At 39.1% G+C, this 20,931-nt stretch overlaps 1 protein-coding gene across 1 annotated transcript in view; it reads left to right on the top strand.

The window, feature by feature from the left end:
- Window positions 1-20,931, top strand: part of gfra2b (GDNF family receptor alpha 2b) — an 80,446-nt gene that overhangs the window by 55,783 nt on the left and 3,732 nt on the right. The gene's annotated exons all lie outside the window — the stretch shown is intronic.

Here is a 20,931-nt window from a genome sequence, read left to right as displayed (position 1 = left end):
GGAGAGAACAATGGAATCACACACTACAAAAATTTTAAAAAGAACGTATTCACCACTACCAAGTTTTGTCGGCATCCATTTCGTCTCCAACCTGCAGACTGAAGGGAACCCCAGGAGTGGGCTTTGGCGCTCAGGTCACATGATCAGAGGTGAGAATCCAGGATCAAACATGAGAACACACAACAGGACCACTGCTGAGCGACTTGCCATGCCCCAATTCTTTATCTGCTGAATCAGAAGGTGTCCAGAGTAGCAGTCATTCCTGCAGTGTAGAAACATCTGGATACAGTCCCTCTTTGATGAACTTTGGTCAGCCTTTCGTGGTCGACAGAGCAGGACGTAGAAACCAGCAGATCAGTCATCCTCTGAAACCCCCGTCTGGGTTTGGACAAAAGGCTTTGATCTTTGTGGTCCCGACTCCCTGCTGATTCCAGGCCGTAGAGGACTCTCGCAGATAACGCCTGAGTCCCTTTTGTTTTCAGCCAGGTGTGAAAAGCAACTCTCAAAGCAGACATCTGTTGCCAGGTCCTGTGAGCAGCAGTTTGCCCCCACGCGACAACAGGAAAACACAGTTCATCTTCACTGACCTTAGTAATCGTTCAACAGTTTTTGGCTTTCATACAGCAGTCCAGCAGAAGATGGGCACAGTTCAGCATCGTCATGTCCTCGTTCAGCAGCAACAACAGCGGCCTGATGTGGTAATCAAGAAGATCCTTTCTAATCACACCGTCCCATGATCTCTGAGCTTGAAAGACCCTGCTCCAAAGATTGCCATCAAGTCAGAAGGAAGGAAAACTGCCAGAGAAAAATAATACAAAGTAATTAAAAAAAATCAAAACTTATATATGCCACAATTTGTTACTTTCACTATATAAATAAAATTTTATTTTATCTTGTGATGCATCCTCCTTTGTGGCTCTAGATTTGTTGTTACAGCACAAACGGCCAACTGCCTCAAATCCTGAACTGCAAAAAGAATAAACATAGAAATGTGTTAAAACATTCCACAATCAGATGTGCCAGAATTAAGAAAATAATGACACTTACTGTTCAAAATCTAGACATCAATACCTCGATGACATTCACTCTGCTTGTGCCAAATATCAACTACAAATTTTAAAATCACAACCTCACAAACTCATTAAAGAACTAGAACAAAATGTAGAATGTCCTAGTACTGACACTTATAAAAGTTGTGATTGAATTGCACTTTGTCAAATAATTATGAATTTCATATTGTTCTACAGAGTTTAATCCAATATAAGACAATGCATAAACTTAGAAGTAAGACAATGCACAAACTTACACCAGAAACTGCAGAACAACGAAGACATACATTCATTTACCTGACATAAATGGAAAGAAGGAAAGAAAGAAAACAAAGACGTGCAAAGACATCTTTGGAGAATTGCAAGAGCAAATCTAATTTGTTACTTCTGTGTAGAAAGTTTTATCCTCTTGTATTTAATTTATTCAAATAAGGCGTACCTTTGCTCCTCCAACCAGGAGCTATCTCTGACCCTCTATCTGAAGCCTAAACCCCTGCCGTGTTTACGGCCCTTCACAGATGAGTGTGAAAAGCCAGAACTTCCACTGTATTGTTTTCTCACAGACAAAAGGCAATTCAAACGATCCTAGCAAACCATCGGCTGTAACTACAAGTAAAATAAAGGTCAATAGGCCAGAATAAGTCACTGATTTAAAACCACAATTTAGGCCATTTGAATCAAGACATGTTAAGTTTTAAAACTAGCTTATTTTAAATTTATTTTCTCAACACAGTCAAATCAAGTGTCAAGCAGAGTGTGAAAGCGTGATGTGAGCATCTGCAGAAAGCCTGTCTGCCAATACCTAAGCGGATAAAGAGAGGGATGCAAAGAGAGGGGGAGTGTGTGATGGGAGGAGGGCAAGATGAGAGGATAATGCAGAATTGTGTTAAATAGCAGTGGCAGAAGAAAGAGCACCGGAACATTGAAATACGTTTCAGACAAGAGTGTTACGAATTGATTGGAGAGCAAGGCTGGGTATAACAAAATGTTTGTGAGTCTAGAGTTGTGTGTTTCTGTGTGTTTTTCTATGAAAAACAGTGGGCCGTGTAGAGCCCTGAACGCAGCAGCTAGAAGATGTGAGTGAGGGGTAATAGAGTTGTAACCATTACTCATACAAGCTGCTGCAAACATGGCTGTGAAATTTAAATGTCAGCACTGAATCCGTAATGTTGTCCTATGCAGCTTTTAGCAAATAAATGGAGGTTCAGTTCCCATCAGAAAACATTGTTTCATGGTTTGTTCACATCGCTTGTGAGAGAACACACACAGCTGAAACCAGATATTTACATCCACTACATGCTTTCTGCCAAAGTTAGAAGTTTACATCTTCTAACATTAGCCTGCTTCTACATCATATAAAACCTGCTTGATGATGATGATGTCATGGCGCTTTAAATCTGCAATTACATCACTATCTGGGCATCTGGCTAATTAATATTTCACTTCTACGGCTGTATTCTAAGACAGCACCTCAAACACACTGCTTCAATATATGATGTCACGGACACATCATGAGAAATCAGCAACGCCTTCACTAGTCTGGTTGCTTTGTGGGTAATATCTGTTTAAACAAGTGTCTCCAAGTATAAACACCATGGGAATGTTTCATCACAGGGAAAAACAGAGGCACAAAACTATTCATGCACACACAAATACCTAGGGGTAATATAGAGAGACCAATTGATCTAACAGTCATGATTTTGGCAGGAGGAAGCCGGAGTACCCAGGGAGAACCCACACATGCACAGGGAGAGCTCAGGACCTTCTTGCTGCAAGGCAAGAAGGTCCTGAGCTGCATTTGTGTCAATTCTATTCCACTCATAATTGATTTTGAATGCAAAATGTCCTTGTTTAACTCTGTAGTAGAATTTTTCATTGGTAATCAGCAGCAATTTCCCATTCCTGAAGAGAAATGTCTTCCCTTTCAGTTCTACGTACCAGCAGAGGGAATGTGGAAGGATATTAGCCAGAATGACACTGTCACACGTTAAGACGCCGAGCTGATAGAAGCTATGTAAAAAAAGAAAGAACCCAAAAGGCTCAGTGACCAGTGGGAGAGGCATTGCTTCAATAGAGTGAAATATTAGTGCCAAGAATATGACAGCCAGCACAGGTAATGTGACACTGCCAGGTGTTAGAACAGAAAATGAAGCTGAACAGAAAACTGCAGAGGTACAAAAAAAAAAAAAAAAAAAAAAAGAAGATTAGACTGACAGTAAAGAGAATCAAGAGAACTACTTCTGAGCTGGAAACTGCAAGAAAGTCCGCTCAAGTCCCTGTAATGGGATTTTCACCAATCATATGTAGAAGGTGTTCACCTGAGCCAACTTACCTATTCTTTATCTTCCTGAATTTACTTAACATTACAGCTGATAGTGTAATCACAAAGTTATCACCAAAACAAGATTTTCTAATATTATGCAGCCATAACAATAAGAATAACTGTCAAATACATGGAAAAACCATACATGTAATATTCACAAAAAAAAAAGAAAAAAGGTATAATCAGTGCAGATTCATTGTCAACAAGAAGATTAGAGTGCATCATAACCTAAGCTGATACAGGTCATCTGTTCAAAATTCTGATATGAATTATGATTTTGTCCACCTTGACTTAGTGAATAATGGAACATTGTGGCTCTACTTTCACATTGTGGTTCATCCAAACACTCAGATCCAGATGCAGATACTTGTGAAATGTCTTATTTCAAGTAAACCTGCTACTTTATACATCATGCACCTTTTTAGGGTGAAAAAGTCAACACAATATAGAAATATTGACTACCACTAAGCTGTTCTTTTATTTTCAGAGGTGCTTAACCTCACTCTGTGGTGGAACGTCTCAGAGTGTTCCACCACAGAGTGAGGTGTGTGGTTGTCAGGTACATGTACCTCACATGTCCTTCCTTATCTGACAATACTTGCTTCAGTTTCTATTTAAACTTTAATGCACAGAAAGGAATACATAATATTTGAATATATTTTATTTATGTACAGTCTGGCTGCAGGAAAGTCAAAATATCCTGAAGGCCAATGCAGAGTTGGATACTCTACTCTAAACAAGGGATCCCCAAACCACGGCTTGCCTCCACATTTGGTCCGGCCCCCTGAACAATACCAGAGAGCATTCAGATTTTTTTTTCATTTATTGTATTTTCCAGTTTATATGTGGATTTTTCTTCAACCACCAGGGGGCTCTTTAGCAGGAAGTGTGTAAACTGTGGGTGTTTTGTTTTGCATGGCGCATTGCTGCCATCTGTTGGGCTTTTAGGGAACTGCTTGACTTTTATGTTATTTAATCAGTACGGTGTTTTGTTAGCGGTAGAGCAGATGAACACACTTATCTGTTATGAACGCCGCATTCCAGGTTGAATTCTTCAAAGCAAACGAGCCTTTTATGTTAACATATGAGAAATTAATATGTTAAGGTTCCATTCCCTCAATGGAATATATACTAGTCAGTCCCAGTGACCGTTTCACTCATGGTTTTTGCCCATGTGCTTTCTGGGTAAAAATCAATCGAGAAACGCACCCCCCCCCCCCCCGCCCCGGTTAACAATTTCCGGCCCCCCACCACAGAAGGGAAAAGTTATGTGGCTCTCACAGGAAAAAGTTTGGGGACCACTGCTCTAGACTTTGGGGCGTAATGTAGGTAGAGGCTAACAAAGGAGATCACAACCCCTTCTGGGGGGCCATTTTGTCTTGCTAGCTCTTAAAGGTAGCATGTGAAATGGACCAGCTGTATTTTGATATTAATAAATGGAATTCATGAATTCAACTCACTGACTCTTGTATCAAGAACTCAGCATGGAGAACGGCTAATTCTCCACAAAACTAAAATGAGTCAATTTTGAGCTGCCGAACTTTGCATGACAGACATTGAACTCAGCACAGACACTGCGCTTACTGCATTCTGGTGAAAATAACACAACATCCACTATATGACATGTATTTTTCTTATCATGAGTCAGCCCCATTCTACGGTGGCCCTGAGGTGCAAAACACTACAACATTAACGAAGCACAATTACAAATACAAAAACACTTCAACATTATAGAAAACACAACATCATTTAGGAAAACACAACGACATTTCGGAAAACACAACATCATTTAGGAAAACACAACGACATTTCGGAAAACACAACACATTAATAAAACGGAAAAGGTAGGTCCCAGTGGGAGACATATGAGTTCGCTGATTGGACTACGGCTCGTTTTACTTTTGAACCGGAAGTTATTCTGGCGTGCTCAGTTTGAGTGAGAAGCAAAGCGGGAATACCTCTTTCAAGCCGATTTGCCAACGAGTCATTTTGTCGGCTTCATTACACTGGGCCTTAATTTGTACTTCAAAAAGCAAAATTAAAAATTAAAAGTGCACTTTTCTCTTTGGGCTTTCTCCTCCATGGCTTATGGAGCCCGCAGAGCGGGAATACCGTATTCCCGCTTTGCTTCTCACTCAAACTGAACACGCCAGAATAACTTCCGGTTCAAAAGTAAAACTAGCTGTAGTCCAATCAGCGAACTCATATGTCTCCCACTGGGACCTACCTTTTCCGTTTTCTTAATGTGTTGTGTTTTTCTTAATGTGTTGTGTTTTCCTAAATGTTGTTGTGTTTTTCTTAATGTGTTGTGTTTTTCTTAATGTGTTGTGTTTTCCTAAATGTTGTTGTGTTTTCCGTAATGTTGAAGTGTTTATTGTGCTTCGTTAATGTTGTAGTGTTTTGCACCTCAGGGCCACCGTACTGATTGGATCATAAATGATCAAAAATTAGGTCTGTACTGAAAACGCTGGCATGATGTCAGTGAGTGGGATCTCATCTTCAACTCTTGTAAAACTTACCTGTGAAGTTTATTTTGAAAATATTTGTTTCTCTTCAAGTAGATTCACATTTCCAGCACTTACTAATCATCTAACAGCTTCATGTAGTGGTGTGGCTCTCCTCACTTCACTGTGCCAGCCTGAATGAAGGAAGATGTGAGCTACTTTAAGTTGACGCTTCTGACAGGTTTAGATTTAAAATGATTTTCATTCAAAGGACTGGCATCTCTCAAAAATGCTTAACAACATAAGTTATTTAAAATAGAAATTATTTTTATATTTATTGCAATAAAAATGAGCAATTCTAAAACTGATGAGACCTTTCTCAATAATCAACGGGAAACTGACAGCAACTAAACCCAAACAAAAACATATATCTGCTGAGCTATGAATAAATTTGGACTTTGGATATTTTTCTGATATGTATTTAATATTTAGAAAACATTTATATGTTTTTACTTTCAAAATATGATGGAATTTTTGTTAACTTGACTCTATTTGATGGTTTATGTAATGTTTCTTCCTGGTTTTTGGAGTCATAATTAAAATCAAGAAAATATGTGGCAATAAGCAGAAAGATGTCCTGTAAAAACCTTTACAATTCTAAAATCTGCACTTAATTGCACTATCCTGATCCTCTTAGGTACCTGACCTGATCACTTAAGTACTAGATCTTAGCCTACTTAGAAAGCAAGAAAGGGATTGCAAAGGGAAACACTGTAAAGAAATCTTAGAAAAAAGTGGACAAGGAGAGGACAAGATGAAAGGTGACAAGAAGAGACTGGATGGGATGATAAAATGAGAGGAAGTGAAAAGGAACAGGAAGAGAGGTGGAAATGAGTTGGGGAGAAAAGATAAAATGAACAAAGGCAATATGGGACACAATGAGGAGGGGAGAGCAGGGGAGAGCAGGGGAGGGGGAGAGGAAATCTGAGACGAGAGCTTGAGAAAGCAGAAAGCAAAGGAGAGTTGATGGCAGCAGAAAAGAGAGCAGAGCAGATAATCTATCCACAGGGGAGAGAGGTAAGACGTTTCCTCCTGACACAGCTTCATCCGTGTGTGTTTGGTCAGGATGTGGTTCACATGGTGACCTGAACACTCGGTTTTTTGGGATGTCAGAGGGAGATGCTATCTTCCAAAGACATTTGGCACAGTGGATCACAAAATACAGGAACAGAATCTTTCTGGGGCGTTAGATATTCCTATGCCACAAAATATTTAGGGAGTTCTGAAGGCAGTCTGGCACTGGCATGTTATATATACTTAATAAGGCGGCTAATGAGTGGCTCATTTCAAACAATTTTTAAACGAACATCAGCTCTGTGAACTGATTGGACTTCTTTGTATTTTTCTAGTCTCATATTTTGCCTAGTCTGTTTTGTCTGTTTTAATCCAGTAGATTTGTTCAAATGTTCAAATGTTTCTGGTGGTAATCTTAGTCTGTTGGTGTTTCAGTGGTTTCCCATCAACCTGCTCAGGACTTCAGGTGGAGGTGTTCCGCTGGGAGGTGCGGTGTGGGAAAGTGAAGTCATCCCTCTGCATTGGCTGTACAGCAACAATCCATATCCAAATTAGCTATAGTTATGATGCCTTTTCTTTTGCAAATAGCACATGTATGATCTAACAGCCCAGGTCTTTAAGCAGGAGTGTTGGTGAATCTGACTGGCATCTTTAATCTGTTTTAATATTTGCAGTGTGTGACCAGATTAATTTATACTGAGAACAAGTTAGTTTCTTTAGTTACTAATTAGAACATTTCTGAACATAATCGGTTGGAATTTACTAAGGGTATCAGAGTAAAGGGGGCACACTTTTTGGGTTTACATTCGTAAATAATTTTGAAAAGCATGTCATCTTTTTTTCAGTACAGTTTAGGGTGTTTGTGCTACATTTTGTTGGTCTGTCACAGAAATCCTCTGCGTTTGTGGTTGCAAGGTGAAATGTGGACAAGGTCAGATTTACTTTTGCTAGGACAAGCAAGCAGGTGACACCTGAGGTCAGCGGGTTGTTGTTGGACAGAACCGAGTTAAACATGGCTGCTTCTCCTCCCTTGTCTTTCACAGCCTGACCTCTTTTCCTCCGTCCTCGCTCGTCTCCAGTTCCAGTCCCTCTGTCTCTGCTCTTCTTTACGCCCACCTCCTCCCTCAGTTCTGCTTCTGACCTCATTATATCCTGTCTCTACGGTGTGTAAATATATATCTGTAATAGACACAGAAGCTCGGAGTGTTTTAATAAAACATTGTGTGAGTGCATATATGGGTATAAGTGTGTGTCCCACATACACACCAGCGTACGGTTTTGACGCCACATCCTGCTGAGGCCGTGTGTGAGAAAGATAACGGGACAACCCAGGGCAACTCTCTAATTGGCCTACACTCCTGCCCCAAACACTCAGTCTCTTCTTCTCTATATATATCTGCTGCTTTTCAAAGCCGCCCTCCCCCTCTGCTGCGCCTGCTGGAAGGGAATCACATAATGAAGTGAGAGCAGAGACAGACAGGTGGAGGGGGAGGGCTCAGAGGTGGTGTCTGGGTTGAGAGGGTTAAATAGTGATACTGACTCTAATATGAGTATCGGACTAAACAGGCAGCTGTGTATCCAATTTGTGTCAACACCTGGTCCTGGTCTCTGTTCAGTGCTGAGTTATATGAGGTGCTGTGGAAGCATTTTGAGATGAAAGGGGATTTAAGCATTGAACAGGAGCTCTGGTTTAGTTTCCTGTCCCTGGCAGAGGGAAGTTTGTCTGCTTATCTGTAATTTATGAAAGCCTTTTTTTCTTCCAGTTTAACAGTAAATTCTTGCACTTCAGGTTCATAAACAAGACTTATAGTCAGTTGCCTTGACTTCTATGTAAGGAGTTTTCGGTAACACTTTATTTGAAGGGGGTTGAATAAGACTGTCATGACACTGTCATAAACATGTCATAACACCTGTCATGAACATGAATAAGCCTTCATGAATATTTATGACTGTTGTCATAAAGCGTCATTCGGTAAATTATGACACTTTTAATACAAAGTTGACATTATTCAAAATGTCTTTGTTATGACAACTTGACATTAACCAAGAAATCATTACTGATATAAATTTGTTATAACAGTATTACTGATTACACTTTAAAAATTAGGTAACTTTATGTTATTAAAGGTAAAGTTTAAACAGTAATGATTTCTTGGTTAAGAAATAATTTACCGAATGACGCTTTATGACAACAGTCATAAATATTCATGAAGGCTTATTCATGTTCATGACTGTCATGTTTATGACAGTGTCATGACAGTCTTATTAAACCCCTTCAAATAAAGTGTTACTGAGTTTTCTCTATCTAGATAGAGTTAGCATGCGGATTCGGGTTCATCTGCTTCATAGGAAAAGAATCTCTGACCAACCGTTTCATGTTAACCTTGTTAGCGAGGGGGTTCCTATGTGTTTTTATGGATGTTCTCACCATGTTAGCAGACTTTAAAACTTTCAGGAGCTGATATTGCTGTGTGTTATTGCAGCGCTACAGCTGGAAGTGTGAATGGGTAAGCTAGCATTGAATTAGTATTTTTTAATTATTCTTTTTTAGTAGCAGTCATATTAATATATTAATTATTTTTGACACCTCCAAGTGTATTTGATTTTCTGATGCTTGGACACTCTGTGCGGTGGAAGCTTGTACCATGTTGTTGCAGGACTGACTCCTCAGAGTGAGAGCTCTGTTATCTCAGACCTGTTAGCTCAGATTGCTCTGTTAGCTCAGACCTGTTAGCTCAGACCTGTTAGCTCAGACCTGTTAGCTCAGACTGCTCTGTTAGCTCAGACCTGTTAGCTCAGACTGCTCTGTTAGCTCAGACCTGTTAGCTCAGACCTGTTAGCTCAGACCTGTTAGCTCAGACTGCTCTGTTAGCTCAGACCTGTTAGCTCAGACTGCTCTGTTAGCTCAGACCTGTTAGCTCAGACCTGTTAGCTCAGACTGCTCTGTTAGCTCAGACCTGTTAGCTCAGACTGCTCTGTTAGCTCAGACCTGTTAGCTCAGACCTGTTAGCTCAGACTGCTCTGTTAGCTCAGACCTGTTAGCTCAGACTGCTCTGTTAGCTCAGACCTGTTAGCTCAGACCTGTTAGCTCAGACTGCTCTGTTATCTCAGACCTGTTAGCTCAGACTGCTCTGTTAGCTCAGACCTGTTAGCTCAGACCTGTTAGCTCAGACTGCTCTGTTATCTCAGACCTGTTAGCTCAGACTGCTCTGTTAGCTCAGACCTGTTAGCTCAGACTGCTCTGTTAGCTCAGACCTGTTAGCTCAGACCTGTTAGCTCAGACCTGTTAGCTCAGACTGCTCTGTTAGCTCAGACCTGTTAGCTCAGACTGCTCTGTTATCTCAGACCTGTTAGCTCAGACCTGTTAGCTCAGACCTGTTAGCTCAGACTGCTCTGTTAGCTCAGACCTGTTAGCTCAGACTGCTCTGTTATCTCAGACCTGTTAGCTCAGACTGCTCTGTTAGCTCAGACCTGTTAGCTCAGACCTGTTAGCTCAGACTGCTCTGTTAGCTCAGACCTGTTAGCTCAGACTGCTCTGTTAGCTCAGACCTGTTAGCTCAGACCTGTTAGCTCAGACCTGTTAGCTCAGACTGCTCTGTTATCTCAGACCTGTTAGCTCAGACCTGTTAGCTCAGACTGCTCTGTTATCTCAGACCTGTTAGCTCAGACCTGTTAGCTCAGACTGCTCTGTTATCTCAGACCTGTTAGCTCAGACCTGTTAGCTCAGACTGCTCTGTTAGCTCAGACTGCTCTGTTAGCTCAGACCTGTTAGCTCAGACCTGTTAGCTCAGACCTGTTAGCTCAGACTGCTCTGTTAGCTCAGACCTGTTAGCTCAGATTGCTCTGTTAGCTCAGACCTGTTAACTCAGATTGCTCTGTTAGCTCAGACCTGTTAGCTCAGACCTGTTAGCTCAGACTTCTCTGTTTTACTGTGTCGACAGAGACAAAGAAGACAGCCATTCCTCCTTAGTTTCATCCAAACACTGACAGCTGGACATTGTGTCTGTGTTTTACAGTGTTAACAGCTGAAGACAGATGGGAACAGTTGCAGTGCTAAAACTACTGGACTTCAACAAATAATACAAAAAGGATTAATCCCAATTTAAGAAGTGTCAGCTCTGTAATCATCTCACTTTTACTAAAATAAGAGAAAGGAAAAATCCTTGCTGTATTTTTTTTCCTGTTCTTTCTCACTCACACACATGTGTACACGCACACACGCAGGGGTGTAAAGTTGCTTTTGTGCCTGATACAGCAGGAAAGCTTGGCTGCCAACACATTTAAGCTGTAGCATTTCAATCTTAGGAATTGAAACAAAGGATATTATTAAATCACAATTAAACCACTGACTGGATGAATTAGGAAGGCCCTTGGACAGAATGATTCATTTGGTGTCTGCCACAGGTAAAATATTTTCATTTTGTTTTGTATTTTGGATAGTTTCTACTACAGTTTGTGTCTTCAATATTGTTAATGCTGCAGGTTTGTGTTTGCAACTCACCGATGTATAAGTTGGTTAAGAATTTGTCTTGACTTTGAAAGGTGTGTGTTTAGGAGGTGTTATTTAGACGAGGCTTTAAATCTTTGAGTTCTTACAGAGGTTTGGGTGTTTTTGGGTGTTTTTGCTGATTTTAATTTGACAAACAACAGGAACAAAAGCAGAGATGCTCTGATCAAAGATTTGTGGCCGATTGTGTAAAGCTTTGACTGAAATCTGTGTGTGTGTGTGTGTGTGTGTGTGTGTGTGGGTGTGTGTGTGTGTGTGTGTGTGTGTGTGTGTGTGTGTGTGTGTGTGTGTGTTTGTGTGTGTGGAGCAGTCACTGTAAAGAATGGCTTCCCCAAATTAAAACAAGGACAAAAGGATGTAGAGTTAACATTTTATTTTATCTGTCATGGATTCACACTCCATGCATTTCAATACAGTAGCTTTAAAAAGTATTCAACCCTTAGTAGTTTTTTCTTTTGTTGCTTTTACATATTAATCAAGAAAATGTTTTTAACAAAAACAAATATTTCTCAAAGTGAAGATTTGACAAAGACAAGAAAAAATATGTAAGTGCATATAAGTGCATATTAAAAGCATGGGGAGTCTCCATGGCAACCAGCTGTTAACCGGTCAGCTCTCCTGGTGTCTGCAGAACTCTGGATCAGCTTGCTCATTCACAAGTTGAGGGAAATGATCCAAAGAATGAATGCAATGACGTCCTGTGGTAATCAGCTACATTTCCCCTGAAATTTCAATTCCTTTGGTCGGTTTTTGTGAACATGCGCAATATGGAGTCTGAGCTGAGAGTTTTCTTTCTCCAGTGTCTGTGACGACTCTCTGCAACTCAATGTGGGAGTAAGGCTGCTTTGGCAAAAAGGAGATCTTTTAAAAAACAAAAATAAACCAAAAAAAACCTCTTAGATGATTTTGATACAGGAACTACAGTTTGTAACTTCTGTAGAGCCACAGAACAGTCCATGGAAAGGTTAAACCTCAAACAGTTTTAATAGGATTTTAGCAAGTCAGTCTTTAGGATTCTTCTGCTTTTGGAGTTGCAGGGGGATAAAAGAAGGAAGGACAGCTCTGGACTAAAAACCTGGTCTTCTAGTGATAAACTAGAGTTTATTTCACACACCTAACGCAGTGAAACTGTATTAGAATTCCTTCAAAGTCAGAGGAAGTTTGTCACATAAATAAAGACGTGTCCCAAAGAGCCACCAAGCAGCAGCGCTGGAAATGATCCCCCTTACCACATGAACTATTTAGAACCCTAGAGCTCTTCTTTCTTACACACACAGGTGTGAACAGATGTTAGCATTTGAAACTCTTTAAAGCTTTAGATTAACGGAAATATGAGCTGCAGATTGATTTATACTGATATGACTGAATTATAAAGTTGGTGAGGGGAAAAAAGAATCCTAAAATTCCTGGTGAATAAAATCCAAAGTACTATTTCCTTACACCAGGGCCTTTATAGGGAACATTTCTAGCCCAACCTCTAGTATTTGTAAGGGTTAGAGATCACACCCACATGTAAATACTATATCCATACATTTATCAGATGCTCTCTAAAAACATTTATAAATGCCTATTTAAATACCAAATATAGCCTAATATGCACTAAAAGACACAGAAGAAATTTAACAAGTAGCGTTAGATCGTAGGGTAGATCGACAAGTAGCGTTAGTTTGAAGAATTTCAGCTTCCAAAGCTGCTTTTTCTTTTGAATATTTTACCAAAAAATCCACAAAATCCAATTAACTTTACTGAATCCTGAACTCAATGTTTTTACCCTGATAAATTCAGTGGAAATCCAGGGGAGTAATAAAGGCTCCAAGGCTATCCTGGAGCATAGAAAAGGTTCCAGTAGTGACCCTAATGTTGAGTAATTTTCCTGCAAGAACAACATCCACACTGAAGAGTGTTTTGTGTGGCGGGAGCAGGAAAATCTTAGGAATATTATACTTGGGTAAGAAAAGATTTCTTGCCTGAGCTGCTGATACGTGAAGGTGAGTTGATTCTCTGGCCACCAGCTGATCCCCTAGTTAATCTTTAAACAGCAGAGACATTGGCTTAAAAACTAATAGAAAAATAAAATATACCACATTATTTTTCTGTACTGTGCTTTTAATCCACCTAAAAATGTAGGGAAGTGTCATTGTAAATCTAAGAAGTTGCATTACATGACATAAGAAACCTGCTTAATTATAACAATGGTAGATAGACAAATCATACTCATATGTGCTGTGCTGATATCCTCACATTGCTCTCCACTGCTGGAAGCAGCTGAAGGCCTCCGTTTGCACGGAGCATTAAGCTAAGTGCCTCCAGCAGTTAAGGCCTGCTTCATTTCACAGAATCAATAAGCTTAGATGTGAGATGGTGTTAGTTGTCCTTCAGAAACCAAACATGCTCATTTAACCGAGTGCATTATGGCAGGACTCAGTGAAGGGGATGGAGGAATTATTCATGGGAAGAACACATAAAGAGCTGTGGGGGAGAAGCTCTCTGTGCATCCCTGAACTCCTCATGCACTGCTTTGGTTAACAAGTGCCTGACAAACCTCTGCGGTGGTGAGCTGACTTCATTTAGATTCCTGAGCAGAAGCTGCTCAGTGCTGGAGCATGTTCTCTGGAAGCGTGGTCCCACTGGAAAGCCCACTTGGTTTGGATGCCAGGAACGGGTCAGGGTTTCTGTAGGGATACAAGCGTGTTCTGGTTCTGCTTCGGGTTCTGGTTCTGCCAGAGAGCAAACATTTACAAAATTCAGATTCAACTAAAAGAGAATAACTAAAGAATGCTGTATATTAACAGAACATGTTAGTTCCCGAGTGTTTCAGCTGCTGCAGTCAGCCTGAATAACTCCATCAGTTTAGTCATCAGCTTAAGTTTGGAATGAAGCAAATGTGTTTAGAGAATCTTTTGATTCATTCGTTCACCTGCTACTAATGGTGAGCAACCTCTGCCCTGGTAGCGGCTAAGCCTGTCACAAAAAGCAGTGAATTAGTCGCTTGATAAATTAAAATGAGTTAGATAATTTCCACTATGATAATTAATATTTTTGAAAGACAATTTAGTTTACAAAGATATCGTTAGTTTATAAATCACTGAACGGTTTAGCACCACAATACACTAAAGATCTGCTGTTGTATCAACCTTGCAGACCCTTCAGGTTCTGGTTCTGGTTCTGCTCTGCATCCAGAACCAGAACCAAACATGGAGAAGCATCATTCAGCTTCTATGTACCACAAATCTGGAATAAACTTCCAGAAAAGTGGAAAACAGCTGAAACACTGAGTTCCTTTAAATCTAGACTAAAACCCTACCTCTTTAGAGTTGCTTTTGAATCATAATCAATGAAACATTAATCAATATTTGGATGTGTAACGACACTTGACAACTGTTGACTGTGTGTTCTACAACCCTGTAATTTTTTTCTGTGTTTTCTGTCTCTGAAATGGGCTATTATTATTTATGGCAATAATTTCTTGGACAATCTATTGTCCAGTAGGGTTTGTTTTTGTGGCAGTCTTAGCTCACTGCTCAGCAGGAGTCAGTCTTGGACTTCCTTAAAGCATCTTCAGTGCAGATCAACGTTTCACTGGTAAACTGTCAAAGATCCAGAAACGATTCCTTCTGACAACATTCAGTGTGGTAATAATTACACTGACCAGGAGGTTTCTGTTCACCTGAGTTCACAAAACAACAGATTGTATTCAGCCAGAGCAAAAACAGAAAAAAAAGCTTATTACAGAGAGAAATACTGTACTTACTCTCATATTAAACAATCTGATCCTATTAATTTAGTAATTTCAATGAATCATTTAGAGCTGATCTAACTGTTGCTATAGACCTTACAGTGAAGTAGAGAGTCGACTTAAACTATTAAGATGAAGATCTGGGATCATTTAGAGAGGAAGAACCTTCAGAAATAAAAGGTTCACTGAGTATAAAATGTTGATTAAATATCCAATCAAAATCTATCACATCTTCTTCTCTGCATCGCTGCACTGCTTATTATAGCAAGAGGGAAGTCAATAACATATCACTGTAAATCACAGGGAAAACATTGTGAACATCATCTGTGATAATGGAACATTGAGAAACATCAACACTGTTGTCAAAGACAGCATCTGTTTTCACATATCTATGCAGAAATCTGATGGACCTTTACAGTTCCACTCAGCAGCTCTCCTCTCCTCCTGCACCGCCTGGATGAAGCAGATCCCTCTGTCATTTCTGACTTCCAGTAGATCCACTTGTGTATAAATAATTAATCTGCTTAATCAATCAAAATCGATTCATGGTTAACCAGAGGAGGCACACATTCCTTTGTTGTGAAAGAAAACATTTTATAGGTGAAAGTCTGAGTTTTAAGTAAAAAGGTAATATCTGAATGTAGAAACTGAACATCTGGTTCTCATTTTCCATCTTTTACTGTTCATTAATTTGTAGCTTTTTCTACCAGCTCAAGAAAATTACAAATAGTCAGTAATTCACTCCCAGTGTGTTTAGTACTTTTCTTAACTTGATTTTTATATTGTTTGTGTTTAACACTACAAATAATTTGTAAAGGTTCAACAAAGTATATTAATGTGGCTGGTAAGTAGCAGACAAGGACAGTCAGCTGTGTTCATGGAACTATAAAAAAGGGACAGGATTACACCAGCTGAAGGGGGAGGAGGAGGAGGAGGAGGAGGAGGAGGAGGAGGAGGAGGAGGAGGAGGAGGAGGAGGAGGAGGAGGAGGAGGAGGAGGAGGAGGAGGTGGAGGAGGTGGAGGAGGAGGAGGTCCAGATCCAGGTGCAGTGTGTGGGATTAGGTTTCCTTAGGATGACTTTAACCTGCTGAGATTAAAACACTGTGGTTCAAATCTCAGCTTTTAGACAAAGTTTAAAAATTTATTTTTCTTTAAATATTTAATTTTTGACAGATTCTGTTATTAAATTTCATCCAGTGAGGTTTTTTTTTTCACACTTTCCTGATGATGGAGACTGACTTCAATCATTTTGTTGAGGAATGTGTTCCTATAGGATCACAAACATGAAGACCTACTTTGTCATGAGAAATGTAAGTAAATGTTTGAAGAAAAAATAGTAATTTTTCTGTCTTTAAAACTGCTGAAAAGCCTGGGTTTGACTAACGTGCTCTAGTGTTTGGAGGTAAGGATGCAGACATCGATTTATTGTCTTTTTTGGAAGGTTTCATGATGAAAAGCTCAGTAGCTTTGGGCAGATACCAGTGAAGTATTCGTAGTAAAAGGAAGCCAATACTCCAAACGGATGCCACGTTTCTGCGGTGCAACTCAAAGGCTGAACACACTTCATACCAGATTGTAGTGGAAAAACACCAATAAGTTATTTGCTGACCCTTCAGAAACAAAGACCCAAAGAAATCTGAAGAAGGAAGAAGTTAGATGGCAGATTTTTGAATAACAGTGTCAAAACAATCCTGTCCTAATCACCCATAAGTTTTAAAATGATGATTATGACATTTAACTGCATTTCATTTTCATTCTATTTAACATTCAACAAGCCTGTAAACACACAGCTACTGTTTAGGGCTTTGTGTGTGTGTAGGTGTGTGTGTGTGGGTGTGGATGGTAAACTGCCAGTACATGTTTGAATTTCTAGTATAACATGTTTCATCACAGTCGACTTTGTCAACTGATAAAATTCAATACCAAGCTCTACATTTCTTCTCACTGAGTAAATCCCTACATTCAGAACACACAAACAGGCAGTGTGTGTGTCTGAGAGTGTGTGATTGGCCTAACAAGCTCCAGGGAATTTTGCACCGTGTGAATGTGTAAGATGCATCAAACACACATTAACTGTGTTGATTTTCTATTATTTAAAGATGAATTTGAATGAGGATTCATGGCTGCAGTCTCACTGTCGGCTTTTCACCTGAAGCACAGAAATGAAGAGGACGCAGAAGTTTTACTATGTTACTTATTTGTGTTCTATTTTTTATAAAATCCATGTTTGTAATAAATGCTATGTTCCGTTGCAGTAGATTTGTATTATTTTGTCATTACACATGACTTTTCACAGTGATCTTGTTGTTTGTGGTATAAAGCAGTCAGGTGTGATGGGTTAGAACGGTGACCTGTCTCTCTGTCATCTTTCCTTTTGGTGCATTTGAAGTCAAATCTGACAGGCTGTCTGATGAGTTATTATATATTTCAGTCATCAAGAATTTGTTTGCCTCCCAAATGTACATTTATGAGAGAAGTTTATGACAGTTGTGCGGCTGATGGCTCCGCTTGCTGCAAACACGTCAAGTCACATTTTTTTATGCAAAAATTCCTGTTTTAAATTCTGGACTAAAAATAAATAAAGTTCCAAGCAATTTACTTCTCACATTACTCTAAGATGAAATGAAGCAACAATTTCACCCGTGGTTGCCTTCTGTAATCAGTGTAAGGAAAACAGTTTCTTCTTCACCTGAACTCATCCTCACTTTGCCCAGAGAAGCAGGGACATTATTTTTATGGCAACAGTAGAAGTTATGCAGCAGAAAACAACCTTGAGCTCAGATGACTTTCTACTGGGCTGTTTTTTTTCTGGGGATCTTTATTTATTTATTTTGAAGAGACAATGAAATGTAAAAACAGAAAAACATAAGACAAATAATCAGCTTTTGGGATACAATTTTACATAATTTGTTTGAAAAAGGAGCAGGTGAAATTCAAGATTCTATGATTATTGTTAGTAATCTCCTCTCATACTCATCAACATACAAACATTTTAGTCTCCACACAGCAGATAAACTCTTTGCTTCATATACATTTTTAATATCAACAATAGCATTTTTGGTCTTTGAGACAACCATCCTATACAACATATTTCCCAATAAGCTTTCTTTTTTTAAAGTTGGCTTACATTTATATTTTGTTTGAGCTCATCATTTAGTCCCTTCCATAAACCGATCCAACACACTGATGTTCAAAAACTCTTTTTGGTTGTGCTAATACATAGTTGTTTTTGTTTGTTTGTTTTATTCACTTCTGAAATTATAACCCCCCAAATATGTGTCACATTTTTTGCATATTGTGTGAAAATTTCTGGTTTCTTACTTTGAACATAAATTTTACAGTTTTGAATTTTACAAGGCCTAATAATTTCAGTACATTTAATGGATTTGACTGTTCTCAGTGTACAGTGGCTGTATTATATAAACTAAACAGATATTTGTGGTCCAGAACAACTTATTAACTTCTGCAGAGACGTTTCATGGCCAGATAAAACAAAGACTGAGGTGTTTAGCTACACTGATAAAGGTGTTCATCGAGCGGTCGACATCATTCCACGGGGCAGGTTGTGCTACTACTTACAGATGCATAAAATAGACTGAATAATGAATAAAGAGGAGCACCTCCTCTGTTCAACTCTCCCTTAAATCAGTTGCAAGATGACTTCACAATTGGGTGTTGAAGATACATTATTTAATTTCAAAGGAGCTTTTGAAATGATGAAGCTGGCTGAGATTTAAGCTACATTCACACAGCAGGTCTTGAGACTCAGTTCCAAGTAATTCTGAACACATTGTCCGAAAGAAACAAAAATAAACCATTAACCTCCTACTACTTCCTGTCGTTTTCTTTGGCGTTTTCACCTGTGGTAACATCCGGCAGTTGATCACATGACTTGTGTGATGTGAAAAAAGTGTTTCAATCCGAATAAAAACTACATCATCCAAGAACTTTTTACCAAAAAACGAGTTTTTTTTTTTATATTGCCATGTTTATATTAAGCAGATTTATTTTCATAATTGCAAGTTGTGCAATTCTATGGCTAACTGCACACAGAATTATGGGGAATTAACCACACTCTGAGTAGATGGTACTTTGGCTAATCATGTCCTCATGATGCAACTTGACCACATGCAAGTTACTTTCTACTTAAGAGACTCTAACAACATTTTAAGTTTTCTGTCTAGTTTTTGACACTGTGTTCAAAAGGCCCATAATAAATTCAAACTTCTTGTGCTGAGTTCTTATGTTTTATGTTCATCATTCATCCCACACTGCAAACAGTACAATTCAAACAAAAGCCCAGAGTTAGATTACATTCATAAGGTCAATTCATATCCTGACCAGAACTTGATGCAGCTTAGAATAGCACACAGTAAAACAATAACTGCCTGTTGGGTAATTGCAAAGTAATATTTAATTGGTTTCAATTATAGAAGGGTGACCTTTTAAAATAGCATCTAGCCCAGTGGATCCATCTCATTACATGGCAGATGAGACTCACTTCATTATGTGCATCTGAAAATAATTATTTTTTCCCTCACAAAAAAAATAATAAAATTGATTCCTCTCAGTACAATCATGTGGCAAATGGCAATATTTTTATGATAGATGGACCGAGTGATGTTAGAGTCAGAGACATAAGCTGTTATTTGCTTTAACAGTGTGAGCTTTGTGGGCCTGACTACATTACCACCTGCCTTCACCTCTTAGTAATATCTAAACTAAAACTTGAAGGCACTGTTTATATTTTTTTACATGGGGCTCTCAGGGTAGTTGTGTGCAATTAATGTCTTACCTGCAATGCAGAACTCCATCAATGTCTTTGTTCTGATTGGACAGAGGGACGTTTTCCTGAGGGAATTAAGTCAACAGCTAATCCAAGGTGGACCAAGACCAAAGTGGATGTCTGCCATCTTAAAACACTTGTTTATTAACCTTTCCAGTTGTGTCACTGTTTATGAATTACAGTATATTATTTACACCAACCTATCGGCTTCCTTCATGTTTCAACATGTGAAGCAGATGATTGATGAGGCTGCAGGAGATATTTGCCCTTTAACAGATTTCCTCCTTTTATCTTTGCTTTTTCTTCTCACCCTTAAATGTTTCCAATCATTAAATAAATCATGAAGTACATGTTCATACTGAAGGGTTTGATTGTGTAGTGTGTCTCCGCTTTCATCTTTAGTCCTGCCCTTTTTATGGCCCTTTTTCCTCACTTCTGGTGGACTTCAGCGAAGTATGTTACCCATAATTCTTTGCCGCATGTGATGTTTTGAATTAAAACGCGGAAATATAGCGACGTGGGTTTTTTTTGTCATTACTGAAAATTTAAAGAAAATAAAATGGCAAGCCACACGTTAGTAACAAAAGGTTTTGGTAACACTTTATTTGAAGGGGGGTGAATAAGACTGACATGACACTGTCATAAACATGACATAACACCTGTCATGAACATGAATAAGCCTTCATGAATATTTATGACTGTTGTCATAAAGCGTCATTCGGTAAATTATGACACTTTTAACCCTGGGGTACATTCTCCCAAACTTAAATAAAACAAAATTTTTCATATGCATTTGAATGTTCTTCCCGTTTATTGATGATCTATTCAAACATCTCTTAAAAGCTGGATGTAATCAGGCTTTTGTTTTACTCCACTAATTCTCTCCTCTCTGTGGATTTCAGAAATAAAGACATCCTTCACAATATTTTGCTGGGAATAATTTCCAGGTCACTGGCAGCAGGACAGTGGAAAAGGGGGAAGGGGAGGCATAAATTAGACTAATGACATGAGC

Source organism: Poecilia mexicana, unplaced genomic scaffold, assembly GCF_051168715.1.
Source record: "Poecilia mexicana isolate PSO_F unplaced genomic scaffold, ASM5116871v1 scaffold_12, whole genome shotgun sequence".
In the NCBI taxonomy this organism is placed as follows: domain Eukaryota; kingdom Metazoa; phylum Chordata; class Actinopteri; order Cyprinodontiformes; family Poeciliidae; genus Poecilia; species Poecilia mexicana.
Note: the sequence above shows the minus strand (reverse complement) of the source record. Positions and strands in the feature narration are given on the sequence as shown.